This window comes from Thermobia domestica, chromosome 7, assembly GCF_964235325.1.
Source record: "Thermobia domestica chromosome 7, izTheDome1.hap1.1, whole genome shotgun sequence".
Classification (NCBI taxonomy): Eukaryota; Metazoa; Arthropoda; class Insecta; order Zygentoma; family Lepismatidae; genus Thermobia; species Thermobia domestica.
The window spans coordinates 110717714-110737323 of NC_137460.1; the positions used below are offsets into that span (position 1 = coordinate 110717714).

The 19610-nt window shown below is 36.6% G+C and overlaps 1 protein-coding gene across 4 annotated transcripts in view; it reads right to left on the minus strand.

Annotated features, from left to right (window-relative positions):
* Positions 1-18863, minus strand: part of LOC145690337 (heat shock cognate 71 kDa protein-like) — a 237180-nt gene extending 218317 nt beyond the window's left edge. For all 4 annotated transcript variants that reach the window (XM_081765129.1, XM_081765130.1, XM_081765128.1 and 1 more), the window contains exon 1: positions 18724-18863. The gene's annotated coding sequence lies outside the window, so the exon portion shown is untranslated. The remainder of the gene's footprint in view (positions 1-18723) is intronic.
* Positions 18864-19610: the final 747 nt, after the last annotated feature.

The following is a 19610-nucleotide window of genomic DNA, read 5'->3' on the forward strand; positions in this document are numbered from 1 at the left end:
TTTTAGTAACTAGTCGAGAAGTATTCGCATCTTCTGTTGATAGTTGTCTTTCACGTGGTAGTAGGAGTGCGGGCATTCTATGATCAATTCCTAAATATTCCAGTAAAGGAATTGCATCGCGGTATCCTCTGTCTACTAACACAATGACCAGGATTATGATCAAAATGTTATTCAAGGTTACTACTGTACATGTCAAAGCGGTGCTCGTACATTAGGTATATGTGCGCACGTTGCAAGTGTCTTGTGGTATTTAGGCCATGCACGACATTTACAGAATATTAGATATCCCGATGACTCATTGCTAAGTACCACATTAGATGCTGCAAACCGAAATGATGAAAATAATGAACAGATAATTGATGAATTATTTTAACACCGTTCAGCATTAAGATATCTGTGGTGGGTTTTGGTAAAGGGCAAGGGTGCCGAATAATTCTACGTGGTGGCTGAAGTTTCAAGGAATGTTGCGTACTTAAACAGCGATCTAAAAACACTCTAGTCTACTACGATTTGTGGCTTCGACGTTTTATAACGACTCTATAGAAAAGCGTCGTCAACCTGGTTCGTTTTGTAACATATAAATTACGAAGCGATAATTACTTTTCTCAATGCAAGAATCAACTCAGATATTTAAAGATTATTAGTCTCACCTTTATTGCTTGATATGTCTTAATATTCTTTTTAAGACCGTAAAATACATAAATTCACTTGACTAGGTCAACACATAACATGTACGTAGTCACAACTATCCCATAATAATCTCTCTTACAGATATTAAAAACATTCTTCTTTTCTGTTAATTTAAAATGAACATTCTACCAAGTATATTACATATTTATGAACACTTTTTGCCCACGGTACAGGTAAATATTATGCAAACTAAAGTATTTCGTTATAGAAAATGTCGCCCGATAAAGGGACTGAATATAAAAGTCATGAGTGGGCTTGGCTTTTATATTCAAGAACCACTGGTCAGATTAGATTAATGTTCGTACATTACGTATGTTCTTTATATTTCGATCACACCTCGTACATATCTTCATTACATTTTGGTTAACCCTCATATATATATAAAATATTAGTTATTATCATTCACATAAATACATTTACAATAAATCTTTGATTTCATTAATATTTCTTTTTTTATTACATTATTATTTATTCTTTATCATTAAAAACATCGTCGCTTATAAATATAATTAACGAGGGTGAAATACAAACTATCAAGATTACTAGTTTCGATCATTATTACAAACGATGATATGACAAATAATATTTGTTCCTTTCGGGCGCATTGTATAACAAATAAGTTAGATGTTGCAATTGCAATGTATACATAGTAGCACTAAGATGTCCAAAATAAAAAAAAAAGAATTTCACTCAAGGTAGTCATTGAATAATTGATTTTATAGAATGGATCTTATTCTTAACATAATCTTTGATAATTAAACACAAATCAATCTAATATAAAATAATTTTTGTCTTTAACTAATTATAAATTAAATTATGATTCCTCATATTAATAAGAAAGAATAAAAATTAAACATAACCTACGTTTGAATAATCAAATGGAAGTAAATAAATTTATTTTACAAGAAACAAAAGACACCCTTTTGATATTAAATAAACACATTTTTCATTATTATTGTTATTTTTCATTCTTATTTATTTGATCAAGAATGTTGGGTGATACTAACTCTTTAACTAGATGCATTTCAAATATTTATAACCATCGTTTTCATTATTAATATTAACACAAACTTTAAAACGAAAATTCACAAGAATCTATAATCAACATGGGTGTAACCTAATTTTGTTAACGGTAATCATGTTACATTCGCACTGGCATATGAATCTAATAAAGTGCATTGTACCGCACAATCGTGGTTAGGTTCTACATTAGGTTGTACATGTCTTTCATCGTGATTTGAATTTGGATACGAAGTACCATCTCGTGAACAAGGATTATATCTATACATAGGATTGGTAGCATCTCTAGGATTTCGATATGTATTTCTATTAATTTTGTGTCTACTTCGGTTGCTTAGGTTAGGCGGATTCCCTACATAACCTTGTCTATTTTGTTCATTTTGATTGCTAGAGTATATTCGTCTTAGGTTCGGTTCATTATTATTCACACTTCGGATATTCAAATTCCGAACAGGGACCAAATGATCTGAATTATTCTTATTTTTACTCATTCCTGGTTGTGTTAGATTCATAGCATGATATTGAGTTTCGTAGCATTGTACAAGCATTAATAAATGACTGAAACTCATACACTGTGTGGAAAATAAGATCTGCTGTAATTTAAATGGAAGCAAATTGCGAATCGATGCAATTATTCTTGATTCCGATTGCAAGGGATTAACAACCTTTAATTCATTATAGACATTTACAACAAACTCTACAATAGATTTGTGCAATCGAGGATTGAAATGTTGATTTCTAAGAGTGGCATCTCTGTTTGCCAGCAAAAAGTCATTTTCGTAATTCGCGATCAATGCCGCTTTAAATTCTTCATATGTACTAATATGATCACGTATTGCCTTAAACCATAAGGAACAAGGTGGGAGTAATACATGGGGTATTAATTTCATGTATTGTGATCGGTCGATAGACATTATATTACATTCGTCTTGGAACTTCTCTAAGAAAGAACTAGCATTTTCATTGCACTTACCACTAAATTTACTCATGGCTTTGATTTCGCTCATCTTGACACTTAACTTAACCTTTCTTTTCTCACTCCTTGTTCTTGTGGTGTGATTGTTCCGGTCCGTAGCGTGCTGTGTCATGATACCATTTATATTTCGTTCATCAGTGATCTTCGGGCAATTTTCCTCTAATATAATATCCTCCTCAGATTCCGGCGAAGGCGTATTTATATCCGGTGATCGGGGAAACTCGAAGCGATCACTGCCCAGATTATTGCGATAAATGTTATCTCTCGCCTGTAACATTTTAATTTCTTCCTGCATAGTAGCCAACTGGATCTTTTGATGCTTAACGGAAGATTCTATTGACGTTAAATCCTTTTTTACAGCACAGATTTCATGATTTTGATGATCGTGCTTTTCTTGACATTCATTGGCTAACCTTTTTAACTTCTCTTCAAACTGCGAGGATATGTCATTCATCACCTGGACGATTGTTTGTTTCGTATCGTCTGATTTTAGTTCTATCCGTTCTATTCGTTTACTTAATTCTTCATACTCCTTGCTAGCTTCGTTGAATTTCAATTCTATCTTCTGTTCCATGGTCTGATTAGCTTCATAGAACTTCTGTTCCATGGTCTGGTTAGCTTCATAGAACTTTTGTTCCATGTTTGCGTTACATTCATTGAGCTTCTGTTCCATGGTTTGTTTTATCTCAGTCGTCATTTGCATAATTTGCCGCTGCACAGCTAACAAAAGTCGATCCTCAGATGACAAACTTGGCGTTGCACTAATTTCATCTGGATTACTGGTATTAGATTCCTGTTGCACTATTTCACTATCCATTTTTCTTTTGATGACCTTACCGCTTCGTAATACGGTTAAGTTCGTATTCATAAATGGTAATATCCAAGTAAATTCAGCCCTACTTTCCTTCTTCGGGAACTGAATTTTCAAAAGTCCCGGGTTTGGTAAACCAAATTTTTATAACGACTCTATAGAAAAGCGTCGTCAACCTGGTTCGTTTTGTAACATATAAATTACGAAGCGATAATTACTTTTCTCAATGCAAGAATCAACTCAGATATTTAAAGATTATTAGTCTCACCTTTATTGCTTGATATGTCTTAATATTCTTTTTAAGACCGTAAAATACATAAATTCACTTGACTAGGTCAACACATAACATGTACGTAGTCACAACTATCCCATAATAATCTCTCTTACAGATATTAAAAACATTCTTCTTTTCTGTTAATTTAAAATGAACATTCTACCAAGTATATTACATATTTATGAACACTTTTTGCCCACGGTACAGGTAAATATTATGCAAACTAAAGTATTTCGTTATAGTTTTTATCCACCATATTGGATCTGCAATCTTGAATTCAAGAATTTTGACCTCAGATTCGTAACCAACGACCCAAAATACCCTAGTAAACAGCTATTTGTGGCTACATTCAGGAGTTTCGTGTTTTTGATCCGCCATATTGATCCTCCATCTTGAATTCTAGAACTCTCACCTCAGATTCGTAATCAGCGATACGTGAAACCCATTATATCGTCGGTGAGACCAAAACTGTAGGTATTTCAACAGATACGCGCAACTATAAACTACAGTAATATGGAACATCCGTAAGGTAATTCGCGGGGGGGGATACGTGGGGGGAAAAGGGCGGTGTCAAGTGGGGTAGTTTGATAGTCTAACATGTGGTTGTTTGGGGTCCTTGTTGAGTTGATTAAAACAACAAATTGTTTTACATGCTGAAATCAGTTCAATCCCCCCAGCTACTTGGAGGCGGTTTTTGGGGGGGAAGGAGTGGATTTCGGTCTTTGTGCCCTTTGAGACTTTTGATCCACATGTTAAGAACTATCAACCAGCGAAGTTTCAACAACATTAGCCGAAAGCCACTTTCCATAAGAAAAGTGCGGGGTCCTTTGACAAGAATTTTTACGCTATTGATGGTGTTGATTCTACAGAATGCTTATTTGAAGAGTAGCAACAAATGACTGAACTAAACTGTTATTGTTGGAAAACCAAATTTTAGTTGAAGAAACTTCTGTTTTGCATCAAAGGAAGAAATAATACTAATAGTTTTACTAATGTATTTACATATGTACTATTAGTACCGGCACTTATGACCTTAAACCTATCAAACGTATGAGTGATAATGTCATTCGGTTTCGCCAAGTCGACGAGCACACTATTTACGGAAAATATTTTCTACAGTACAAAATTGCTTATTTTACTTCAAATAGGCTATAAGCATAGTCCATACATTAATTTGTTGTATAACAATCTCAAGCTAAGGGTTTTTTTTTTTTTTTTTTTTTAATCATTTAGTGCATTCAGAACTTTATAAAGATCTTATGTTGAATGTTGTTGTATACCTTAACGTGAAAGCCTCTAATTCGCCCAAGGAAAGTCTAAAATCTGATAAAAATCACTTACAATGTGATCACCTTAGTTGTACCAATAATATACTAGCAAATATAATTAACAAATAGGTCAAAAACCCAGGTTTTTTCGGGCTGGGCCCACTTGGTTAAACCCTGGCTTTCACGCCTTTCTGCGTCGAGACATAGTGTGCGATGACATCATAAATTTACAAAAGATATTTTTTGTTATGCCTATTATTCTTTTTTTTTTTTTTTTTTTTTGGCAGGCTTACATTTTGCATTCAAAAGACTGAAATTTTGCACAGTCGTTCACTGCACCCCTTAGTATTTTTCAGATGTTTTCAGATCTGTGCGTGAAAACAGGGGGTCCAGACGGAAAATGTAAAAAAGAAGAATATTTTTAACAAAATAGTTTTTTCGCGATTCAGATGGAGACATATGAATGGTACCGTTGAAAGGCTGTTCTATTCTGAAGAGAATGACGTACGTACTATGCTCCTAGGATGAATAGGGATGTATCAGGAAACTTACCTGAGATCCTGTTTTATACGGGAATCTGGGGTATTTTGGGAATATTATTTTTCACGGGCTTAATTTTGCACCTAGAAGATTAAAACTTTGCACATTTATTCAATGCACCCTTAGTATTTTTCAGTGTTTCAGATCTCTGCCTTAAAAGAGGGGGTTGGTCCAGAGGGGTAAAACGGATATTTTTAACAGAAAATCCTTTTTTTCGTGATTTTTCCACCCCAGATACACGATGTAGACATTTGAATGATGCGATCGAAAATCTTCTTTATTCTGAAGGGAATAATATACAAATCACGACCCTAGGATAAATAGAGATATCTGAGGAAATTTTTATATTACATGCGGGTTATCTGGGGCATTGTGGGGATGTTCTCAGTTCATTGTTAAATATTTTCCCCGCCCTTACTATTTAAAATAGCTTGAAATTTTATAAACACATTTAGTACACCCCTTAGTATTGCCCAGTTGATTCTGAGATGTGTGCGTTAACACAAGGGAATCCAGAGGGGATTAAAATTTGAAAAAAAAAACAGAAAAATCTCTTTTTTTAAAAAAAAAAAATACCCGCTTCAGGGACACGATAGGGAAATGTGAATGTTACCGTTTCAAAGGCTGTTCTATTCTGAAGAGAATGAGGTATGAACCATGATCCTAGGATAAATAGGGATGATGTAGCTGCTTCACTGAAAGTCTATAATTTTCCTTTTTAAAAAAGCCATAATTTAAAAGGGTTAAGAAACATTATTTGGGATTAACAGAGGTTAACAATTGGGGATTAATTCAAAATTCAACCCTAATACTTTCACTTAAATGGCATAATTAGCATTTAATACAAATTCCTATTGTTTTTTCTTCAGTTCTCGACTTGTAATTTACGAGGAGAAAGATTTGATTTAAATAAAAAAAAAAAACGATTTAAATCAAAAAAATCAACAAAAATGATTTTTTTTTAAATCATGATTTTTTTCCACCCTGGACCCAGTGGAGGTGTGATAGCTCCTGGTCATGCTCCTCAAACCATGATTTCACCGTTTTTGCAGCGTGACAGGGTGCAACATCATCTTGGTAGAAAAATTTTTGGGCCATGCGTAGAATCTGGTCCCCCAAAATGGCCTCATACGCCTTAGCATTCATCATTCCATGCAGGGCTATGATGGAACCTGCAGAAAACCACGATATTATTGCCCATACTTAACAGAACCACCCCCATGCTTTACAGTTGGGAGCAGAGAGTCTGTATCATAGGCCTGCGACGGTGTTCTCCATACGTAAACACGACCGGTTGTTGGAAACAAGGTGAAGGTCGATTCATCGGCCGTGAATCATCATACGTGTTTCCACTGTTCATGAGTCCACGCCTTGTTGTCCTTGCACCACTGGATACACCTCTTCGCATTTACTGCTGTGACCAGGGGTTTGGCGATAGCGGCCCTGCCATGAATTTTCATTTTATGAAGTTCCCGTCGCAATGTTTTCGATGAAACCGGGTTCTGTACGCCGGAATTGAGTTCAGACGTAATTTCCATTGCAGTGGTCTTCTTTTTAGCTACTACAATCCGTTTTAATGCCCTCCGGTCCCTATCTGACAGAATTGTCTTTCGACCACTGTTGTGCTTTGCATACGTCGTTTGCCCATGAATTGTGTATACCCTCGTGACATTGGACACAGTGCCTTTCGATACCCAGGCAATGTTAGCCACTGTTGCTACTGAAGCTCCAACCAGACGGGCACCAACGATCATGCCTCTTTGGAAGTCTGTCAGGTCACCCATTTTACCGCACCACTTTCACACCACGACACTCACAGGTGAACTGGTTAGTGTTGCCACAGTCCTAGGACTGGGCTGAAAAATAGTACCAAACTGAAACAAAAAGGGCTGAATTCATTGTTTTATACCATCGGGGGTAAAAGTGTCGGGGAAAGTGGGGGACGCCGTCTACCCACCTTCAGAAAATATCTGTGGCGTCCTCCACTTCTAAAAAATTACAATGGACAAAGGGGACGGCGTGACGTCATGCATCCCCAACTTTTTCAGATTCACTTTTACCCCTGAGTGTAATACATGGCTCTATAACATGAAAGTAACAGAGGTAAAGTTCTATAACACTCCCGCCCTTTTGCAAGAGTTTAAATCAAGAAAGTTTTTTTTTTTTTTTTGTTTGTTTGTTTGTTTTAATTAATTTTTAAAAACATCCAAATAGGACGACTAAAATTTCTACACCACTGCTTCTTTCTCGTCTTCTTTATGCGCGGCGCGGATGCCCCGGATGTAGAACAGATCTTAACACGCCTGTAAAATGTTGTACTTCGTAATGTGAAATACGTTAAAACTGAAGGCCCCAATGCCAAGTAAAATATCCTCACATAGACTATGAACTTCAGTTGCCTGCGCTATTTCTTGATGCAGTCACCTGTCATTATAACATGCTTTCGCAATTGGCTGTGAGCTTCTTTATTTCGATATCGTTTAGTTCTATTTCCTGGTTCCTTCACTACTAGAAAACTTCGTTATATATGATACGACTCATAATGCTTAAGATTCGTAAATCGAATCTGTTTGATGTTTTTATTCTCTCACAATTAACCTGGAACCAGGCCCGTAGCCAGCCCAAAAATGTAGGAAGGGGGGCTGCCGAAGTTAGGAGGGGCGATCTAACCGTATTATAGTTCATTTGCAAGGATACCGTGAAAATTTTTAGGAGGCCCGGTCATCCCTAGATCCCCTTGGATACAGGCCTGCCTGGAACAGTTCTCAGCTTTTTGAACACTAAAACAACTTTTTGGTAGCAATCATAGGCCACTTCTTCCTTAATAAAAGTAATAAAAATGTATTAAAAACGAATAAATGAGCTAGAAAACATAGGCCCTACTTACAGTTTCTGAGTGAAGAAAACTAAATTAATTTCACACTTTGAGCATCAATACTTTTTTTATTGATCATACATTCGAGTAGTATTTACTTGACCTATACTTCTATCAAAATCATAATTCTTCCTCCAAAGTGGATGCACTGTGTCTCTAAGCGCTCATTTCTGGTGCGAAGGGCCCCCTCTTCGATCCCAGATCATGAAAGTTCGTAGTAAACAACATGTCCATGAGATTTCTCAGGGTTCTCCCGTCTTCTCCTACACTATATTACTTCGCAATAATAATAATAATAATAATAATAATAATAATAAGAATAAGAATAAGAATAAGAATAAGAATAAGCTTTCGTTTACCATTCACCTCCATTAGCCTTACCAAACATAACTGCGAGACGTTAAAGACTTCGTTGCATTTAACTCTTCTAGCAGTTTATTCTGTACTGAATTACTGATACAAAGCAGATGAATGAAAAATGTTTATCAAGCGAGCTCAGAGGCTGTGGTAAAGCGCTTACCTCTGGCGCATAAGGTTCATGGTTCGATCCCCGGCCAAGTAAGTTTGTGGTGGATATCAGGTCCGTGGATTCTCTCGAGGTACTCCCGTTTTCCCCTACATTCTCATTCCACTAATTCTTCCGTTATAATTCAGTTGCCTTAATCATTCGTTTCCCTCGGCCTTAATCATTCGTTTCCCTCAGCCTGAAGGACATAGACCTAACTGTACGACGTTAAACTAAAAGATTTCGTTTCGAACACGTGTATCTCTGCTTCTTTCGCATTCGAACAATTTTCTTCTAACTTGGATGCTGTACTACAAATTTTTGTTTGTTGAAATATTGTATCTGATAAGTTTCTTTGGGGTCACCCATGTGAATCAATTGTGAATTAATGGAATCTCCGATTTAAAATAATGGAAATTCCCTTTCATCCGACTTCGATTGGACATTTTGACTCAAAATGTTTTTGAATTTTTTGGACAATTTTCGGCTGGCCATAGCGCCAAAAAGTAGCATTACTACACCCAAGTTGGTCGTTTTGAAACACTCTATATATTAACTATCTGACAAATCTGCGGTTGTTTTGTGAAGTCTCTGTTATTGTGTTTATACGGTGTTATTTGTTGAAGGAGTTGTCAGGAGAGGATATATGTGATTTTCTGCATTACTTTACAGGATGGTCAGAACATAAGAACCCTAAAATCAATATAAACAGTCCATTTGTCGATTTGTTTGAATAGAAACAAAAAAAAAAAGGAATGCACTCTGATATTAGAAAAACTACAAATTAAAAATCAAAAACTCATATTGCATTTAATAAAACAACAGAAACATCTGCTTGTGAGGTAGACAGGTGTGAGAACTGTTATTCAAGTTTGTATATTTTATTCAACCATAAAATTCAAACAAATGAAAGTGTCAGAATTGGTGAGGGAAAAGAACAATTTTAGACGTAATTGAAAACACGAAGACTTGATTTGATTTCATCGTCCCTTTCAACTAGTGATGAGCAAATGCAAGACCAAGACCCGGGTGGTCCTGGTCTTGGTCTTGCACTGGAACCCTTATACAGCCACGAACATTAATAAATGGAGGCTGAAGGCATTATTTTTTATGGCTCCAACCTCCATTTATTAATGTTCGTGACTGTACATCCAGTCTTGGTCTTGGTCTTGCTTGCAAGAGCCTTGGAAGTCTTGCTTTTAAGAAATCTTATGTTTTTCATAAGTAAATTTTACTCTGGATATAAGGGATAATAAATTCTACAATGCGCCAATAGTAACGGAAATGCAATGCTTGTTTCTAAATGTAACAGATTCAACACTCCATTGTATCCTAAACTGGCGAGGCTACCCCTGAGACGCATGAAAGAATATCCAGATGGTGCAGATTATTGAAATACCATGAATTGCAATTTTTTTTTTTTTTTAACACTCTAAAAGCGTCAGATTTTTTTCAACCACGATTAGCTAATCCTTGTATTGAAGAAACTTCCAATTAAATACTGAGATTTTGTTTTACTGAATCCAATATGTACTCTATGGGGCATAAACATGGACATTACGCAAAAGCGATGAAAAAAATGCAGGCTTTTGAAATGTGGACATGGAGAAAAAGAAGAGAATTATTAGAGCTGTGTTGAACGGAAAATGAGAAAGTGTTAGAAATATTAGCAGTAGGAGAAAAAATAATTTTAGATATTGTCAAAAGGAGGAAGACAAACTGGTTAGGATATTGGCTGAGGACGAACTGTATTATGAGGGACGTGATAGAGGATACGGTGGAAGGAAAGAGAGGGAGGGAGCTAAGGAGACTGTAGTTGAAGGAAGGTATTAAAACAGAAAATTGCTACGTCCAGACGAAGAGATTAGCTGAGGACCATCGTACATCGAAGCTTCTCAGTTGCAACAAGTAACCTGCCAATAATGGTAGAATAGCTATGATGATGATGATGATATGTTTAGCAATATTGACCAAAAAAGAAAGAAAAAATTAAAATAATTATTATAGCCAAACCTCTTAATATTTTAGAATAATTCATGTGAAAACTGAAAATGACTCAATTGTCTATGTCTTTTGTGTAAACTCAATTCATATAAATACTTTTGACCTATATTAGAAATACAAAATAACGGCATCAAACTCCAAGTTATTTGAAATGACTGTACAAAATCAGTCTCACTTGTGAATATGGATAACAAGCATTAATTACCCACTTCATTGGGTTAAATTTAAATAATAATAATAATAATAATAATAATAATAATAATAATAATAATAATAATAATAATAATAATAAAATGTTTCGTTAGTCAGTCACTTTTTACTATTACTAAAGTGCTTTCTGATATCGGTCATTTCGATGATTTTTATATTTCACTCCCCTCCTGCTCCCGAAGATGCGGGGCTGAATTTGAATTTAAAAGGCATCAGAAGTATCACTGTTCATCTCAGAGACCCCATAAACTGTGGATTCGGCACTGGTAAATATCGGTCATTTTCAATAAATTTATATATCTCCTCCTCCCCCATGTTGCGAGGCACGGCACCGGAAGTGTCACTGTTAATCTCAATGACCTCGGAAACCATGAACTCGACACTGATAATGATAATTTTCGATAATTTTTATGTATCTCCTTCCTCCACCTCCCCAAGTTGCAGTGCTGAATTTGCATTTAAACGGGATTTGAAGTATCACTGTTCACTTTCGCGATCCCGAAAACTATGGATTCGACACTAATATTTGATCATTTTTGATCATTTTTATGTATATCTCCCTCCCCCAAGTTACGGGGCTGAATTTGGTCGTAAACGGTATCGGAAGTGTCAGTATTCAACTCAGTGACCTCGAAAACTATGGATTCGACTTTAATATTCGTCATTTTCGATCAATTTTATATATCTCTCCCCTCACTCTCCCTTAAGTTGCACCTGCAAAGTGATATGGCAGAAACCATCTTAGGTTCGAACCTCATCTATGTTGAAAATGTGATCGAGATCGGTCGGGTAGTTCAAGAGTTACTAAGTTTTATTTTTATTTTATTTTATTTATTTATTTATTTATTTTTGTACATTTTCCCCTCCCCTAAGTTCTACCGTCAAAGTGGTATGGAAAAAACACCTAAAGTCCGAACCTCATCTATGCTGAAAATTTTATTGAGATCGATCGGCTGGTTCAAGAGTGATGAAGTCACAAAGACAGTCACTTTTATTTTTTACATATATCTCCTCCTTCCCCTCTCCTATGTTGCACCGTCAAAGTAAAATTATACAAATCATTCCAGACCTGAACTTCATCTATGCTGAGAATTTGATCGAGATCGGTCGGGTGGTTTAAGAGATTAAGAGTCACAAAGATAATCACTTTCAATTTTATAATATACATTTATTGTTGTAGTATAATGTTAAATCGCTCAATCCTCGATGTGCCGTATATATAAGGAGGCTAAAAGTTATATTGATAAACAATTATTCAAGGTATAAGCATCCGCCCATGAAATCAAACTTGCGGTCACATGCACTAGCTTTTTTGTCAATGTCATGAAAATGTTATTTTCGATATTAATTTTATGAGCGCACACTAAAGAATTTCTAACGACTGCTTGAGCCTCGGAGCTCAGACCATATCCATGTAGTCGGCATCTATGGTGTACGGAATTACCAATGTTCAATACTACATTTCTCTTTAGTTTTGGAAGAACACCACAAATATGCTTTTAAATAAAATGAAGTATCTAGTTTAACGTCCCACGATTATGCACCAAGGCTAAGGGAGATGGTGATGATGAGAAACAACTGAAATGATGGAATCAGGAAGGTAGGATGAAATGGGAAAACCCCGAGACAACCCACGCACACAGTGTTTGTCTATCAAAGAAGCTCACATGACGCAAGATGACACCTGTGTGGTTTGAAAACGAGTAATAACTACAGAAAACGAGAACAACCAATTCAGAAAACGACATACGACTGTTGTTGCTATATGCTACAGGGGCAGATCGATTCACGCGGATTGCATAAACTACTGGGAACACACTCACTCCAGCGGCATTTTTACTGAAGCCAAGAAATTCAAGTGAAAACTGTAACGATATTTTCTCTTCCTTTTGACATTATATATATATATATATATATATATATATATATATATATATATATATATATATATATATATATATATATATATATATATATAAAACAAGTAGTGCTGTACTTGTGCTTGCACCCCTTGATCTTGGTCTTGGTCTTGCATCGGGATTCCTGGTCTTGGTCTTGCATGCAAGACTTGCAACAACTGCAAGACCAAGACTCTTGCGCACATCATTACTTTCAACACCGACGCTGTATGAAACGTAGAGCCACAGTTTAACCTAAGATCCGAACCACATGACCTCCCGCCGGGAATCGAACCCGGGTCTCCGACGCTAAATGCGCATACGGTAATGAAAAGAGGAAGAGAAACTGATTGCAGACTTGGCAACCATATGATAATTTATCGTGATATACGATATTTTAAGCCTTCACGCTATTTGCGATAATAGGTAAAAATACGAGAATAGCAGGACGCACATTTTTCTGCAGTTTTAGCATGTGCAAATAAATTGTATATGTGCATTAAATAATTGTAAAACACACAGGGGTTTTTACCAGTCATTCCGCTAACATAAATCAATATCAATTTGAAAATTCGGAAGTGGCAACCTGCATCCATTCTTTAAATTTAATTACATTTACGAGGGTATGGAAATATTGTTGTTGTTAAGAGTAGTGTCAATAAGATTTATAAAATGGTGAGGACAGTGACGAATATTTGGAGTTCGAAACTGAGGATTACTAGATAAATTTATTTTATGTTGCTACTATTATTAGAAGTATTGTACTTCTTTTTACAATTATCACGTGCATACCGAATATACGATAATCTTTTGTAATACGATAATTTTAGACAAAAATCGATAATTTTGTTCTTTGAGGTTGGCAACTTGACTGACTGGGACACAAAATAGCTGACAAGGAAGGAACTGCTTCATGGAAGACATGTGAGAGGGTATTGTGGCAGGAAACAGGAGGGTGGGCGGAGGAGGAAATATAATTTAGAAATAAAATTAAATAATGATTTGGCAGATAAAAAAAATCTCCGATGAGGGAACATTACGGATAGTAAGTACAGAATGCTCTCAAATTAAAAAGAAAATACTGGGAACTATTTTGTTGTACCTAACGCACTTTTCTTCCATATACATTACACTACTTGTTTTCTTTCCATACATTTTAAGATTTATTCCTGTTTTATACAGAAAACTACAATTAAAAAACAAGCACTGAAGCTTTGTTTACAGCAACAAACCTACACTAGGTGAAGTTGTATACGTCCATTAGACATAGTGTAAATATAATCATAAGAAAAATAATGGTGATTCATGATTGCTAACCTAATTTCAGGGAAGCTAAACTGATATTCGAAAATCGAGGGACCCCGAAAGCAGCACGAACAAAACAATTCTCATTAACTTTCACACAAATTCAATATCCCTTTAAGCGAAGATTACGCAGAACAGGAAGAAATCGTTTACCCAGTACCGGACTTCGTACTTTCAACATACTTTTGTAATTTAATAAAAAAAAAAGTTTCTTTAGAACTAAGCGTCCCTTTCAGCAGCGATGCCATATGAGACGTGGACTTACACCTTAACATAAAATCTGAACCATATAAGCTCTAACTGAGAACTGAACCCGTTCTTCCAGGACGCTCAACACATAACCTAAAGTTGTTGTTGATTTTAGTTTAGCGTCCCTTTCAGCAGCGAGGCTATATGAGACGTGGACCTACTGATTAACGTGGAATCCGAACCACATGAGCTCCCGCCGGGAATCGAACCCGGGTCTCCCACGCCAAAGGCGCGTACGCTAACCGCTTAGCCACGAGGGAGCTCACATATCCTAAAGGGAGCTCCATTCTACCTTTATAAAGCCAGACTATTATCAGTTGCGTACGCATGTCATATATTAAAGGAATCTAAATAGAACCTAAACAAACTGCATACGAAACAATGCAAAAGGACATGATTTCCACGGTGATGTATGAAAAAGTATCTTGAAATTGAGATCATTCCGCAGCTGCGACGCACATCCATTCTCCTAAAGGTTACCAGATCTTTAATACAAATCTACAGTTTCATTTCTTGTATACAATTTTATACATTTTTTTTTTTAGTTGCTTGTAGCAGTGGCGGCTCTTGAAGGACATCACATATAGGTAAAAATTACTGTATCCCTACAAGGGAATAAAATTTACCTAATATACTAACTCTATCGAGATCCACTACTGCTTACTAGTACCGTAATTATCATCTGTCGATTTCCCTAAAATTTTATGACGTAGCTAATTGCATCATCACTTCGTACTAAAAACACGTTTTCTCGATGTGCATAAATTCTTCGAATTCACTCGTTGCCAGCGTTTCTTTCCGATACAATGTGTTGGAGGGAGGGCACATTTAATCCGGGGGTGCACTGCTGATACTATTCTATTTGTTATCATATTATAGACGTATTATTTTCGGTCTTCTCCGGGAAAGCACTCTCAGAGCTCCGGGGGACAGTGCCCCCCTCCCAAAAAAAAAAAAAAACATGTATGGAAGAAACACTCGTCGTGGAAGAACTCAATCCATTCAGGATAAACCTTAAATATAGTGCCGTAACAAATCTCGGAGATACGGTGCTGGAGAGGATTTGAGGTCACGCAATTAGAGAGTAATTTAAAGATGTCACAGCTGACGCTTGATCCCCTTGCCACAAATAGCAACGGGCCCCTATGAATTGGTGTATTCATTTGTAAGATACCCGGGTTCGTTCTACGGGACCCTCTCTCTCCTGGGCCGCTTGTTCCAACAATGGTTGGCCCTCTTCTGAGAGGAGGGGATACCACCACTAAAACAAAACAAATAAGCCTACTACAGATCTTTTGATTTCAACAGATATATTAGACATTAGGTTTCGACAGTTATCATAATGATTTACAGTCCAGTTTTCAAAATGGAAAGAAATTAGGTGGCATGTTTTATTACAATTTTGGCTCGACATAACGTCCATCTAAACGTTAAAAATCAATGAAGGGTAAGTTGCCCAAAAGATTGCATTTCTATTTATACAATGACACAAAACCATGAAAGTGTCTCTCCAGGAGGGGGCATGGAGAGGCTTTGTCCCTCGCTCCAATTTTCTGAGAAAAATAAAAATTGTATTATAGAGAATTATTTATGAAAAGGATCAAAAACAGAGATTTTATAACAATTGTTAAACAATTTCTTGCGGAAGAACTCGTGGACCCCCCCTCTACTGAAGGGTACTTCAGACCTCCGGAAGGTCCGCTCTTACAGCCGGCGATCCTAAATCTCCTATGCTCCAAATACGGCAATCAGTGGCGTATTTAGGATTTGATTTCGGGGGGTTATGCACATGAGAACAAGCACTTATGTTTATAAATACGCCACTGACGGTAATTATATGCATTAAAACAAGAAGATACATACATACATAGAAAGAAACAATTGATAATGGCACTAACAACAGATTTAATATAAAATACTTAAGCAAAACAAAAGCATTTTTTTGATTGCATAAACTATATTTTTTCTCGTAAATACCGGACTCAGTTATGTATTTCTCTATCATTGTAGACAAAAAGGAACCCCGGCAAATTCATAAGTGCCGATTTCATTTCCTATTTCAATTTAAAGGAGTCGCATCTTCAATACACTGCCTATTGTTTGGATTGGGCCCATGAATCATTCCTTTCTGTTAATGTGGCCCTTATCTAAACCCAACACGAGTTCTTGCACAAGAGCAAGGAATAAACTTTTTTTTTTTTTTTTAGACACCATTATAAAAGGAAGAGACAGGGAATGATAACAAAAATGTCGGTGTTGCCAACTTAAAATCTTCGACGTGGAAAGTTATTTGCCAATGAAAATGGACTTATTAAAGGTATATTAGCACCCACTTTCCAGTGGCGGTATGCCATGATCACCGAAAAACCAGACGCGGTATGTCTTCATCACTGAAAAACCAAGGCGGTATGACATAGAGACACCACCACATAGCCTACCGTCTCAGTTAGACCACTGATTATATAACCATAATCAGTTTTGTCGTTTCAAGGACGCTTTTGCTTTTCTGCTATCAAGAACACAACACACACTAGCTTCCACAAGATATTGCGTATTGTAAAATCCGAACTGTTTTGATGATTTTAATATTTAAATGATTTTCACTTTCTGAACAGGCCCGTAGTGCCTAAAAATATAGGGGGTCCGGTATAAGTTAGGGGGCTCCGACCAATCATATTATAGGCCTAGTTCATTTCAAATATACCGTGAAAATTTTAGGTGGGCCAGTAAAAATTTAGGGGTCCCCATGCCCCCGTTTTTGAATAAATACTTGCATTTTAACAACGGATAATGTGAAACAAGATAATCTACAAATCTCGCACACAAAAATAAATAATTGGGTAATTTAAGTATTGAGTAACGCCAGCTAACAGCGCGTAATTGGTCCCCTTTGCTCGTGGGAGCACGGTGGCTCAGTAGTATTTCTGATGCGTGGGGTCCCTGGTTCGATCTCCGGACAATAAGTTGTGGTGGCCAACAATATGTCCGTGAGTTTTCTCGGGGTACTCGCGTTTCCTCCCACTTTCTCATTCCCACGATTCTTCCTCTTAACGTAAAGGGCATAATCGTGGGACGTTAAATTGGAATATTTCATTTTCCGTTTCCTCCCACTTTCTCATTCCACCAAGTCCCATCGTCATTCACTTGCCTGAATCATTGTCTCCCTTAGCCTAAGGCACATAATCGTGGGACGTTAAACTCAAAGGATTTCATTTTCCCTTCGTTCGGGAATCAAAGTGCATCGCCGATGTTATGAAGTCCGGTCATGTGTCTAAATTATTTTATAAAAAAACTGCACAGAAAAAAAAACGAATAGTCGTTTTGTGAAATCAAATTTCTTCCACTATCACTCATAACTGAAACGCTTTTATGTCCAGTGGATATAGTAATATACAAGCCTTTCAGTCATGGGGTCCCGAGTTCCATTCCCGATGGAAAAACGTTTCACCATTTACGGTGGTTCGAATTCCACCTTAAATTCCACGATATTTCACATAGACTCCGTGCTGGAAAGCGGCACTAAACTTCAATAAATACAAAAAAAAAAAAAAAATCCCCGACAATTTTGTCTGGGAAGAGGGGATAAAATCAGAATGTGAACAGGGTGCATTAAGCCAATGCTGAAGGGCGTGGCGTGGGCAACTGTGATATGTAAAATAATGAGAAATCAACCTACTCTAGCTCCGAGGGTTTCTTATACTCGGCAGTATGCAAGAAACACTGCTGCTAGAGGAGGGGAGAAACTCTTCAGAACAGAGCACATATTCTTGCATTGCATCTCCACTATGAGTTTGTCTCTTGTTCCTTTTGAAATACATTGTATTTAATACATTCCCAAATGCTTACAAGACGTAACTGTAGCTGGAGTGATCTTACAGTAACATAACATTGTGATTATACAGTAATAAAAATTATATTGAATTTCCGCTAGCGAGAAGTGAAGAACTGAGTTGACTACGTAATATCTAACAGGTTGTTGTAGAGCCTGTGCGTAGAAGCTTGTGTTATTTCCTTTCGCTGTATATTATTTTTCTGTACGATTAAAAAACTACCACTTATGTCTGTATTATTACGAATATTATGAAAAGAATGACTTACCAGTATCTTCGCTATGCCAGACTTCGTGTTTTTCTAACTGAAACACAACTTTATCATTAATTCTTGGCCTGTTCTAATCACTTGCTCGATTGCACTTTCGGTAGTACCGCAAAAACTCACACTGAACTAATGCTGACGTAATGCAACATTCACAGCATGAAACAGACAGACGTTCTGATTGGTGCGCTCCTTTCTCTATCGCCAAGTAACATAACCTTGAACGATCGGGGAACTCCCGTTTTAACGACTGAAGTATTGTATCAGCTTTACGTCAAATAAAGAATTCAAATTGTTTACCTGTTGCCATGGCTCGCTTTGCAGACTTCCTGAGTAGGTGACAGGAATTGATTCAATGGTCTGGGCTACCACTGACCTTGATAATACCCGTCTGTTCAATAATAATAAAAATATCCGTAGTAATGAACAAATAGTGGTTGATTATACAATTATTGAACGTTACAGACTATTTAGTTGGTAGATTGCAGGGGCGTACCCACGGGGAAGGGGTACACCGAGTCCGGCACCCCCAAAACTTCCTAACTGAACAGAAATTTGTCCAATTTCTCTACAAAACTATAGGCCTACTTGTTTAACACGGAATTGATTAATGTAGCACGAAAATTTTATCTTACACTTCATTTGTAGCTACTTCTTCTCATTAAAAAAAAAAAAAAAAAACAATCTAGTTCTACCATTTTTTTTATTCTTTATTTTATTTAATTATTTGTTTTGAAAATATAGGTGAAAATGTTTTACAATTATTTATCGTCTTTTCGGGTGCAGCATAATACCCGTTCAATACTACATAGACGTAGTGGTCACTGGCGCAAATCCCGGGGAGATGAGAGGGACATATCCCCCGATCTTGGAACTGGGGGACTATCTCC